Below are 13,100 nucleotides of genomic sequence, written 5' to 3'. Positions count from 1 at the left end.
ACTAAGCTGTGACCTCAGCAGTAAAAAATGTTAGGGGCATATGGCGCCAGTGGCTTTGGGATACCAACAGAACCTGTGTCCTCTGAGTCTCTGTGACCCTTGGGAATGAGAGACATAATGTCCATCAACCACATTTGGTAGTGTACACATGGCCTCATCTTAAATTAGTCTGATTGAAACTGAAATAAGAGTGCTCCCACCATGTTTTGCACTACTTACAATACATCTGTTTATTATCAAATCTTAATTGAAACCAGTGTAACTCTGCAGAGGGTAGAGACCTCAGACATGGCACCAGTTGTCTCTGTACGCTGAACACTTACCGCGCACGATGTCAGCTCTGAACTATTGGCTCCTGACATTTTCAGCTGAACAGAATTCTAGCTCTTGTTAGAGCAAGCCTGGTGCCTGATCCTCCACTGCTGTTCAGTGGGTGTATGCTGCCGTAGCTCCTCTGATGCAAGCGGAATTGCACCAGAACAAAAGGGTGTAAAAATGTGGAGGATCAGGCCCAAGGAAAACAAATAAGATTGGTTAAAAACATCCATGTTATACTTGGGGGAAAAATAGTCTGAAACGAATAGGTCTACAGGCAGCTTTTGACTTGCTTCACATAATGTGTTTGTTTGTTCATTTGTTGTTGATTTGCTTTTCTTTTCTCCTTTATTGCTTGTTGCCGCCGAACACAACAGAGTGAATGGTATCAGGGCTTGTTTTTTTGGGCTTTCTGCTCCCACCCCCAACTTTTCAAAACTCCTAAACTTCTTTGGAAGAGTTTCAGGATGGCAGAGGAAGCATGAACCATCACAGTGCCATTGCGCTAACTTTGCAAAAGTGGGATGAGTTAGACAGCAGAAGGAAAAATTTTAAAAGAGGAAATGAGTCAGTGGGGAAAAGGGGGAAACACTGATAACCTGGGCCGTCCTGAAGGAGAAGCAGGGCCTAGGACAACACTCCCCGCCAACAATACTCCAGGTGCAGAGCTCTGGACAACTCCCTCCCTAGTCCATAAGCCCCACACTGACCACTGACACCCTCCCTGACCAGCCTGGCTGGGGATTGCCTGGGGCAGGGCGCAGCAGCAGTTGGCGGCAGGAGGGTGTTCCCTCCCTCACCTACCTCCTCCCTCCCCATGTTCACCAAGGGGCATGAGTGGCAGCCTGCTCTTCTCCGCTCCACCACACCCTCCTGGCCTGCTGAGTCCCGCTCCTCCGCTGGCAGCTGGGGTGACCTCCCAGCCACCCCTGGAGAAGGGGGGGGCTCAGCTGCCTGGGAGGCCACAACAGAGCAGAGACGAGCAGAGTGGAGCAGAGCAGGCTGCTGCTCATGCCACATGGTGAGTGTGGGGATGGGGGGGTGAGGAGGGAGGGAAGCGACCCTGTGCTGTTGTCTCCACTGTCTGCTGCCCACACCTTACCCCAGGTGACCCTCTCCCCCCAGCCTGTCAGGTAGCTGTGGCAGCTGCCATGGGGCCCTCAAAAGCGTGGGACTTGGGGTGGCTGCTCTGCCTCCTCCTATGCATGGGATGGCTCTGCTGACAATCTGACAGTTCAGAACTCTTCTCAGACGCAGTTTGTGAAAAATATTCAGAAAAATAAAATTACTCTGTTCTAAACCCTACAAAATGGACATAACATTTTCACAGAATTGCCCCCCCACCCCGCCCTTTTTTTTTCCTCCAGTGCGGCCTGGGTCTGATTTGGAGTACAGTACAGTAAGGTACTTTGCCCTTTCAGTGTCACACACAGGTAAATAAATGGGTACTGCTGCCAGGCTACATATTTTAACTTTTTTGGAAGGTAAGGTTTAAAAATACAGGAGTTTGCGTTCACCTGAATCCTTCCCCATACCACAGCCCTTAGCTAGTGTATCCTCCATAGGCGCTGAGGCTGGGCTGCTCACCAGACTCCAAAGGCACACAGAGAAAAGCGAGGTGGCTCATGCAAGGTCACATGCTTAGCACAGACATCCCTACAACCCAAATCCTGTAACAGCCACAGCTTTCCCCTTACCTATTGTGCTATGCTAGCTTCCTTTGTTGCTGGTGGACAACAGGCTTAAAGAGCTAGCCGGGTTTCCCCATGGTGTACAGGAATCTCAATGGTATAATGCCAGCGTAGGGGCCCTTACCATGAAAGCCACTTAGGCCAGGTGAACACATCCACTTGTGTCAGTACAGCCTGTGTTGCGCAGAGGGGTGAAAAAAAGAGGTAAATGACATCAGGAGAAGCGCCAGTGTGCACAGCGCTAGGTCAGCGGGAGGCACAATGGGCCTGGGGGGCAAGATGGGGGGGGGGCCTGGCTCTCTGGTCCTGAAAGGGGCAGGGCAAAGAGTGGAAGGGGTGGGGCTTGGGGTAGTCAGCCCTGCCCCACCCCCACAGCCACCGACATAGTGTGTATAGCACTCCGCGGCATTTCAAAGGGGCCCAAAGCTTCAGCCATGTAGCTGCCAGAGCGCCAGACCTCTTCCAAAGGTCAGGCCTAGGAGCAATTGCCCCCTCCATCAGTGGGCCTGGCGGGAGGCTCCTCCCATCAACACAGCTATGGTCACTCGGGGACGTGGTTTTAGTACTTTAGTGGGAGAGCGCTCTCCCACCAGTACGGACCAGCTGTGCTACTGCAGGCTCACTAGTGTAGACATGGCCTTAGAGTTGTTCTCATTTTTGTTGAGGTCAAGCATTGCTGGGCCTGCCCCAAAATGAGGCAGCAAGAGCGGGTTGTAAAGGGGTATAAAGCTACCTCTAATCAGAGCTTCTCAGATCCTGCCCTAAGCACAGCTGTGGAACAGCCAACAGCCAAGGCCTCATTCCTACCTAGCATTAGTTGTCTACTTTCCTGGTGTGTGTGTGACCCACTCAGATGCTGCAGAGGGGTCTAAAAATAAGTAATAATCAATGTGTAAATGTACAAAACTTACAGGCCCTAGTTCTCTACATGATCCACTATCAACAAGCTGTAAGTCCTGAAGCAAAGAGTTTATAACAGATGGGTTGTAGCTTCTTAGCTACCAAGCTATCACCAAGCACTACCACAACAAATGTTGACATTTTGAACTTCAGCGTTGTCTCCTTTGTTTCTTAGTGGTGCTCACTTGGAAAGCCAGGAACCCGCACAGAAGCTCTGGCTGGGCTTTCACTGTCTTTGGTGAAGTGAAGATAGACGTTTCAGAGGTGAGGGGAATTTGGGGTGAAGGGTTGGGATTGCTTTTAGTTTTGTACTTTGAGAAGACTCTTAGTGGCATGGAAGTGAGACAAGGTTGGCTCAATAGATACCTTCTCCCAGTCTATCCCAAATTACACTCCCTCCGGCATCTCCTGTGAATCTGGCTCTCTTAGTGCAACAGAGATTAAACTGGTGTATTGCTTGGAATCCAACAAGAAAAGCAGCTAGCCGAAGGCTGTGAGGCAGTAGACGTAAAAGCAGGCCAGCCCTTTCTTTGCTGTACACATTCTCATAACTCTTTCCTTTTCTTCTGGATGTGCAGTTCACCAGCATTGGCTTCTTTACACTGGCTCACCCATTGGTAAACGGATCTATCTGGCTGGAATGGAGTCTAATGTACAGAAACACCTCACCTCCGAATTAGGGTCCAGATAGTTTATATGTATTAGTTTAATATACACACACAGTAAAAGAGCTTTAGATGCCTGGGAATACATATAAAAATAAACTCCATGATCAATTCCGTTATCAAACACCAATGAATTCATTATCAATTTATCTCTGGGCCATTTATCCCTTAGCCAGTGAGCTGTGCATGTGTAAAATTAAAACCACACTTCAGCAATTAGCTGCTCTTATAATTTCACAACATCAAATATTGAGGGGAAACAATATGATCTGCAGCATGCCCTGAAGTCCACTGAGTGACTGCATGCAAATCACACCCCCCCTCCCCGGCTCTGTGCCTCAGTTCACCATTTATAGACTGGGGATAAAGATATTGACTTCCTTTGAAAATGCTGTGAGAGCTACTGATTAAAAGTGATGTATAAAAGTTATTATTATTATCCAATTCGTTTTAAACGAGGTCAGGAAATGAGTTGGAAAGCCACAGGGCTCCCTTCAGACAACTCCCTATTAGTAGCCCCTTCTCAAAGACAAAGAGAGTACTTTATATGTTACCCAGAAACCCAGGGGCTGATTATGGAGCACTGGTAGATGGCCATGGCAGGGGAAACCCTCTGATGTCACTCACAATAGGTGTAGTCTAAACAGCAGTCAGCATTTCCATTCACAAACCACAGTGCGATATGTGAACCACATGGAGAGACCGATTCAGATGTAACTTGTCCACTCTGTGATGCCATTCTCTACACATCTCTGCTTCCCGCTTCTCTCTCTTATGCTTCATTCCCTGGGAGGTAGCTGCAGGGTGAAATTTACTAGAATACTGATTGCTGTGGAACTAGAGCACAACACATGCAAACTGATTCCACAAATGGAGCGGAGCAACCCGGGAAGGCAAAGCAGAAACTGGAGGGAGACAGAGCGAGCTACTCAACCCCAAAGGAAGAGAATTACAGCTTAAAAGGGCAATCCAATAAAAAGTTCTTATTACCAGTGATGCCCCACATTTTGAATCCAAACTTTTTGAAGCGCCATTTAAAACCCAGCATTTTGTTGTAGACCTCCTCTGCCCAGGATTTACAAAGTTTACTACGTTTTGTAATGCCCAGCACTCATCTTTGGGATGCGTGAGCAGAGTGATCACTCTCAGCACCAAATTCTGGGAAGGATTTCAAATCCACATGGAGAGAGGAGATGGCCATTTTGTTTAGTTTTCTTATTTGTCACTTCAGGTAAGTGGAGTGGGAGGAGAGGAGGGGAAGATGGTTTTTAACCCTGGGCTGCACAACACCTAAGGTGAATCCTGATTATACTACACAATGCCTCAAGCATCCTGTCAAAGGACTTTTATAATGTCCAACAACATAGATACTCTTCTCATCATGACCTTGAATACACCCAGAAAGGATTTGAGTGCTAGCCCTACTCTCCATAAAACTTTGGTAGAGCTGGACTTATGATATTTGCACAGTACCATACCCTACCACCTGCCAGAGACCATGGGTCTGCAACCCAAACCACTCTTTTGTTATCTTCAAAGTCTTGACTTCCTCTGCTCATTCCTAAATCCCCTCTCAGGAATCTTCAGAGGGCAACAGATAGCTGCCTCTTCTCAATTTGATGGCAGTTGCCTAGCATAGTCCATTGTCCCCCCAGATCCTGGCTGCTGCAGGAAATGGAGTGTTTCCCCTTCCTGACTGTCTGGCCAGGGAAGGCTGGCTGCTGCTTCCTAGTGGCTCTGAAGGCAAGTGACTAAAGCTAGAAAGTTCCCAGAGCTAGAAAATGGAGAAATCAGCAGTGGATCCCTCAGGCACAAAGCCTGGAGGGCTGGGAATAGGAATAGCCCATCAAGAGGTGGAGAGAGTCAGGCCATTGACCTCCCCAGGAGACAGCCAAGGTGAGATATGGGCAGTGGTACCAACAACTGCCACGGGCCCTGGGGCAAGGTGGGAGTGGGGCCAATGGCAGAAGCCTGTGCTCCCTCTCCTGCCCCAAATCACAGCTACAGTCAGCTGGAGCAGCACTGCCATGGCAGTGCAAGGGGACCAGGAGCTCCAGCTGTCCCCACTGCCAAAGTAGCAGCAGTAGCAGCCAGAGCTCTGGGCCACTTTGAAATGCAGAGTACCCAGGCATGCCCCCTTTGTCTTCCCTGCCCTCCCATCAGTGGGCTGGGATATGGGAGCCCAAAGGCAAAGTATCTTCTCCACTCATCCCTGTGGGGTGCAGTTGCCTGGAAATTCAGATCCCCTAAAACAAACCTTTTATGTCGAGCCCCACTTTCCATTCCTGCAATTAGCAGGCCCCCCGTTCCCAACCTGTATAACTTAACCCAAACTGATGGAAATTTCAGTTATGTACATCTAAAGAAACCCCTTTTGGCCCATGTAAGAAATAAGTATGTAGAATGTAAAAACTTTATTAACCAATTTATAAATGTGAATACACCATACATAAAAACTAAAACATGTCAACAATTTTAATGAGATGGATGAGCCTGACAGCCAGCAGCTGATCGTACTGTGCCCCCGCTTACAAGATTTCACACCTCTGCCCTAGAACATGGATCTCCACGTGAACTAGTAGGGTCTCAAGAAAGCTTCCAAACTTCTCAGCACAGCAGCAGCAGCCAATCCATGCCACATTCTGCTTCCCGAACCCACATGAACCAAGCTAAGGTTCACAGAGTCCTTCCTATCTTCCTTTTATTGCTGTAATCTACTGATATTGGAAAGGGTGTATCACAAAACACAGGGTAGAAAGATAATCTTTATGCCTTATATTAACCTCCCACACTGTTACCAGGGCACCCAGAGATATGCAGAAGGAGGAAGGACTGAAAAGGGTCAGGAGATAAGGTAAAGAGAGAAAACAGAACAGAAAGGTAGGAGAAAGATAGACAAGGCATTTAAACAAAACAGGAGCCTACAAGTAGATAGAACACTGACTGATGGTAGAGAGAAAGAGACAATGGTCACCGGTGAAAGGAAAGCGCATGCCAGCAGACAAAAGGTGACTTATCCTTTCACCCTTTAGCTTCACCTTCTTCTCTTTTTCTATATAGTTCTCTGTAATTTCCTTTTGTTAGCATTCCTACTTCCAATTGTGAGCCTTTCCTGCATCTGAGATATTTACTGCCTAGTTAGTCATAATGGTGCTTTCTAAAAAAGAGAGACAGATAAAGGATCATTAACCTCCATATACTGACGTTAAAGAATATTTAAATATACTTATCACATTCAGACGCCTTTGACTGACCAAGGCTTGGCACATTGCTTGTGTGAGTTGGAATTCTTAATACAATCCTTAAAAAGGGGAAGAAGGGACAAGAATTCCTGGGCTTGAAACACATGACAGACCATTGCAAAGGGTTTCAAAGACATGTATTAATCAGCTTCACAATATCCCTGGCAAGTAGGTAGATAATCTCTAGCTCGTTTTCATCTCAAGAGACGGTGGTTAGCTGTGGCAATGAGGAGTCTGACATTATTATACTTAATTTGTAGCTGGGTAAATTGAGGTGCAACCAGGTTATTGGACGGATTTTCAGAGGTGCTGCAAACTCACAACTCCCCGACTTCAACACCTGTAAAAATTAGTCCACAACTACCTCAAGTGACACAGCAAGTCAACAGCAGAATGGCAGATGGAACCCTTTTCCTTCTAGTATCGTCTAAATCCCGGCTTATGGGTTCTGGTCACGAGGCAATGCTCCCTTCTTTCTATACATTTAGAAGGAAAACTTACAATTAGTGCTGCACAAAGAATTTGTTCAATGAATTAAGGCCCAGATCCTGTAATCTCTTTATCAGGAGTGTAACTTTAAGCATGTGCTTAGTTCCATTATAATTAATGGGCTTGTACAATTGCACACAAATGCTTAAGTGTTTCTTGGTTGAGAACCTGAGTCTCTTTTTCTGCTTGCACAGAGGTAGAGGGGCCAGAGAAGTAGCGCATGAACTGGCGGCAGCACAGGAGAGCGTGGAGCTAGAGCTGGGCATGCTGGAGCTGGGTGTGGTGAGTTGCAGGGGAGACCAAGGGAGACTCTGGGTAGAGGCCCACCACAAGGGGACTCCACCAGCCAAGAGGCCTTGCAGCCAGACTGGGGAAGGAGTGATGCTGGGGAGACGGGTCCTGCCAACCAGAGCAATTGTCTGACCTGCAGCATCCCTGCAGCACAGTCAGACCCTGGGAAGGAGGCCTGGGACCTACCAGGAACAGACTGTGACCTGCCCTGACATCCCAGAGATACGAGTTGTGAGGTTTCTGTGCCACAGAGCAGAGAAATATATTTTCCTTTAACTTTTCCAATTTTCCTTATTCTCTTTTTTTAAATTGAGTGTTGTTTAATAAATTGTATTTCCTTTGAACTGTATGTAATCATCATTGGTCCGGGAAGAGTTCAATGTGAAGAGAGGACCCTGGTATGGGGACACCCTAGCCCCTGCCCTAGGTGACCACAACAAAGTTAGGGGTTGAGACCCTAGGAATCCTGGGCCCAGCCTGGTTGGGGTTACAAGGACTTTGCCACACAGGGGAGTAGAAGGGGAGCCTTCGGAGGGATCGGGCATGTTAAGGAGGCCTCTGGGTGGGGTGATCATATCTCCCTGTCCCAAATATGGGACAGGGAGATATAGGGGGGCAGGGGGGCTTCTCCTCACTGAACCAAGCCCCGGGGAAGTGGCAGCTGCGGGTGCTCCCACCCGCACCCCCACCCCCAGCAGGCCTAAATACAGGACAATTTGTCCCTTTTAAAAAGTAAGTCGGGATGCCTTTTTGGCATCCCAAATAGGGGACCGTCCTGCCAAATACGGGATGGATGGCCACTTCACCTCTGAGTAAAGGAAGTGGGAACAGGGCCTCACATCCTTTCACTGGCCCATTTCACCGGGGTTGCATATAAACCAGGAAAATTCCCGAAAATAGTGGGACTATTCCCCCCTTACACTTAGTCTGACCCTCTTCACCTGAAACAAGGGACTCAGTAATGGCTCTTGCAATCCTGATCTGCACTAAGGAGGGTAAAACAGCAGATTGTCAAATAAAGATTTTATGCCTCTAACTAGCAGAATACAGTCAGAGCGCTGGAGGAACAGGGACAAGGGATACCCTTGCTTCCACCCACACAACAGGTTTAGCCAGCATTTCCCACTGCATGACTACATAGGAAGGCGGAGCTATGACCCTGCTCTTGCGTCACTGAGAAATACCCTCTGGAATGCTGAGGTAGCCACTTAAATAGGGCTTGAAGCCATTCTAATTATATGCTGCACCCTAACGTGCACAAAGAGAGGTCTGAGGAGTTCGTGGTACTCTTTCTCCCCTTCAGATATACCAGAGGGAAGCATAATTTAGCCCAATGCATCTGGATAATTCCTTTCTTGTTGCCCTAAAACAAGCCCTGAATAAATGTTAATGAAAAAGGTGCTTCCTGGCACATACCCTTACATTTGATTTTCTGTGCTTAGTTCACAGCTTAACTCAGAAGTCAGAGTGTAAATCCTGGCAGTAGATCACATCAGTTAATAGTAGCGAGCCTTGGGACACACAATTCATTCCTTAGTTGTAATGAATCATTTTCCTTTTATGATTAATAAGTTCTGCCCAGAGACATTGTATCTGAGGAAAGAACTAGGTTAGAGTGAGTACTTTTGGATTCTGAGGGTCTCTGACATGATTTAATTATGTCTCACTTTGGTTCTTTTGTAGCACGATCATTTAAATACGCCTTATAATAAATGGCTTAGATTTGTAATTTCACAGGTTGAGTGCATCCTGTGAGGTAGCATTGCCTCTGCTTCCTTTGACTTCAAAGGGAGCCGAGGACATGCAGCACCATACAGAATGAAGTCCTGATCTCTCCACAATAGTGCAATGGGAGAGAGCTTCCTTCTTCACCTCCTTCCCTGTGAAAGACTGCCATACTTACACATAGGGTGGGAGGAGTAAAGATTACAAGAGTTTCTATTGCTGAGTCTAGCCTATGTTCATGTGAACAGCTGGCTTGGAAACACAGCCCTAGAAACTGATCCGCCCACATAACAGGTGCAAGAGAGATTGCATAGAGTGTCTAAATTGGCTTTCAGTGTGGTTGTAGAGAGGAAACTGATGCAGCTGAAAACAGACTGTAACAAGCTAGTGGGTTTTCTCTGAATAATTTATTAACTCTGACTATTCCCACCTGATTATTATTGTATCTAGGCAAGGTACATCAGATGAAAGTTTCAGGGAAAGTCAACATGAAGGTGAATCAAGAACCTATCACTTTCGGACACAGCTCAGAGCCTGAGCCGACCCCCAAGATGGCGTCTAGATTACTGAGAATGAAAGTGAGCCACCTTTATAAAACCACCTCTTCCCCAGGGGTGCAGAGGAAGAGCTGTGGATCAAGTGGCCGTGCATGGGAATGGGACAGAAGAAGGGGGACCCAGAAACCAGGCATTATTCTGTTTAGTCTGGTAGGACATTTTTTCAAGCGTTTATGCAAACAAAGGCTGTGTCAATTATTGAGAAGAACCAACAGATTGTATATTGAGAGACTGTATTTTAAAAGGAGGTTGAGAGGCAGCTGTGACTAGAAGTCAATGTTTCGGCATTGTTTCAGAGGAGCAGGGTAACAGCAATAGTGGCAGGAGTCAGCCAGCATCAAGGCCAAGCTCTGCATGGATTTCTATGGCTTCTTTTCGACCCTGGAAGAATCCTGGATCTTGTAATCCCTCTAATTCTGCATTTTGTAATCCCTCGTATTCTCAACAAATCCCTCCTGCCCTTTCTGACAGAAGAAGCTGGAGGAAGTTCCAGAAGCAGAACTTTATGGATTTACCTCCTCATACAGATACACTATTTTTTTTGCCACAAGAAGGGGTGATGGGTGAGAAAATAAAATCTTTCCACCTCCTTTTTCTGCTCCCTCTCATCATTCCATTCATTATTTCCTTCAAGCTTTATTCTTTTCACTTACCCATTCTTCCTCCAGCCCTTATTTCCCTTCATTTTCCATTTGCCCCTTCATCTGCTTCTATTTGTTATCCTTCATCTCCTTCTGCTCGTGCTTCCATTCCTTCTCCCTACATTTGATCCAGGGAAGCTAGCCTGTTCATGCATGTTGATACATGTTAATGTAAATCACAAACAGGTGGCAACTAAGAAAATAAAAGTCCTGGTGGGAGAAAGGAAGATGGGGAAAGAATGAAGAAAAGCAACCAAGTTCTTCCTATTCTTACTTCATGATTGACCAGGATTCTGCTTCATTTTCCATGTTTGGTGGGTTGAGAAAGGCAATGGGCTGACCTTATATAGCACATTCATTTCATTATACACTTAAAAAATATTTGGAGCTGCTTCTCTTCCACTTTCACTCACACTAGTTTTACAGGAATGCTACATCATTGACTCCAGTGAAGTTACTCCTCATTGATCTGAGCAGGTTTAGTGGTAGAAGTACCTTTAATCCACTTTTTTACTTTCTTAGGTCTGGACTTGGCCCTCCAATGTAAGTTAGAGTAGCTTTACTTTATGCTTTGCTGGCTCTGGCCAAAATGGGCTGTTTTGACAGCTGAAAACAGCTGGAATATAGCAATACTCCTGTGTCCCCCTGAGGTAGCCCATGGTGGTGGTGGCAGGCAGAGCACTATCATGCCAGCTTTGTGTCACAGGTGGATTCTTTTCAGGAGGCAATTCCTCAGAAGACAGATCCCCCAGCTTTATGAGCCCTTAGTGCCGCAGGAGAGGATCAAATGGTCTTTAATGTCAATCAGGCCTTGAATTGCTCCCTCCTGTACTGGGACATTGGTGGAGATTTCTATAATAGTATTTTGTGTGTACCATACAATACCCCTGTAGAAGAGTATGATTTACAATTGAACTTTCCTGATTCTGTGATAGAATTTGAGCCGTATTTTATTATTTAATCAATTGCGATTTAGACTTATAGCAGCCAAGTATTTGGAGAGACTGTGTACCGGTGTGCCTAATTAAGACTAACTGTAACAGCCAGTGATCAATTTGCTCAACTTCTCAGCCGCCAGCTACGCTTGTCTTCGTCTTCTGTAGCCAGGGGTCTTCTGTCCCACCCTGCTCCTGCCACCCGTAAGAATGAACCTGGAGCCACCCTGTGTGCCGAGTAGTGCCTTCCTCCCATTCAGCTGGCTGCAGTCTAACCTGCAGTGGAGGTGGAGCACTCAAATCCCAAAGGGATCATCTGGGACTGGGATCTTCATAATCTGTTTTAGAAAACAAATGCTTCAGTGCTATTTTCCCCTAAATCCCTTGCAAACGGCCTACTGCTCAAGACGATACAATAGCACACTCACTAGTGTACACGAGGAGGTTATTAAGGCTTGTTTCATGCCATAAACTGCATGGGAATAGGAGACAGGATACAGAAAATTCTGATTACTTTCCTTCTCGTCTCTCAATATTGTATCAAACTCTTCCCGCAGGCGTCTAGTATATTTTACTATGACGGGCGTTGAACTTGGCTGATGCTGTACAGCATTTTCAAGACTGGTTTGGAATAGACAACAAATGTTTGCTGTACTGCAGTGTCCACAGGACTCAACAGAGAAACAGCTGGCCAGCAACAGAAAGAGGAAAATATGGCCGCTCACCAGGATGGTTTTCCAGGTAGCTCTATATAAGGAATGAAGACAGGCCCCTGCTTTGCTTTTTAGCTGTGACCTTCGTCGTTGGGTAACGCTGCCCCCATGCTCTCATCGGCTGTTCAGAAACCTCAGCTGTACTGTAGTACATCGGGATCTCTTGACTGTTTTTACTATTTTCTTTTATACTCCACATTTCCTCCTACACAGGCATGCTTATGCTTGCGAAGATTGTTGCTGGGAGCTGCCTGCTCCCTCTCTACAGTATAAGCCGAATCCACAGAGGTGCTTTCAGTCGCAGCTAATGCAGACTGTGGGAGCTCAAGACTTGTCTCTCTGCTTGTCATTCCTAAAGTACCATCACTGTAGGCTAGTATGTAGCCAAGCAAGTACAAAATTAAGAAACACAAAATGTAATCCACAAAGATAACACTCACTTGATCTCCATGACCTTAGCCCCATTTTCTAGTCAGTAAGGTGTTCTTTCTTGTTTCTCTCTCTTGAAAAAGAACTGTCGGCCATTTGTTAATTGCCATTGCAGTAAGGCATATGTAGAGGTGTCTGGCACCCTGTGCTATGCCAGGCTTTTGCCCTGATCTCCAGTTTCACTGCAGAGCCATAATGTGCCCACTGAACTCAACCTTCCAGCTGGCTTGCAGAGAATCTTTGAGATATCTAAGCCCCAGCTCATTGAAATATTTGAAGCTTAGAACTAAAGCCTTGAAATGGATCTAGAATTGGATAGGGAACCAAATGGGAGGGTCAGACCCGAATGTGGAGTGCTCTTGTTGGTCTGATTTGTCTGTCTGGTTGGGCACTGTAGGAGGAACCAGCTGAATTTTCTACATAGCCTTTATAGGAGCCCAGTGCTGAGCACACTGCAGTCAGGAGTCCTTAAAGTGGCACTGGTATGGATCACCTGATGGGAAAGAA

Source organism: Carettochelys insculpta, chromosome 1 (genome assembly GCF_033958435.1).
Source record: "Carettochelys insculpta isolate YL-2023 chromosome 1, ASM3395843v1, whole genome shotgun sequence".
Lineage (NCBI taxonomy): Eukaryota > Metazoa > Chordata > Testudines > Carettochelyidae > Carettochelys > Carettochelys insculpta.
This window is presented reverse-complemented; position numbering follows the sequence as displayed.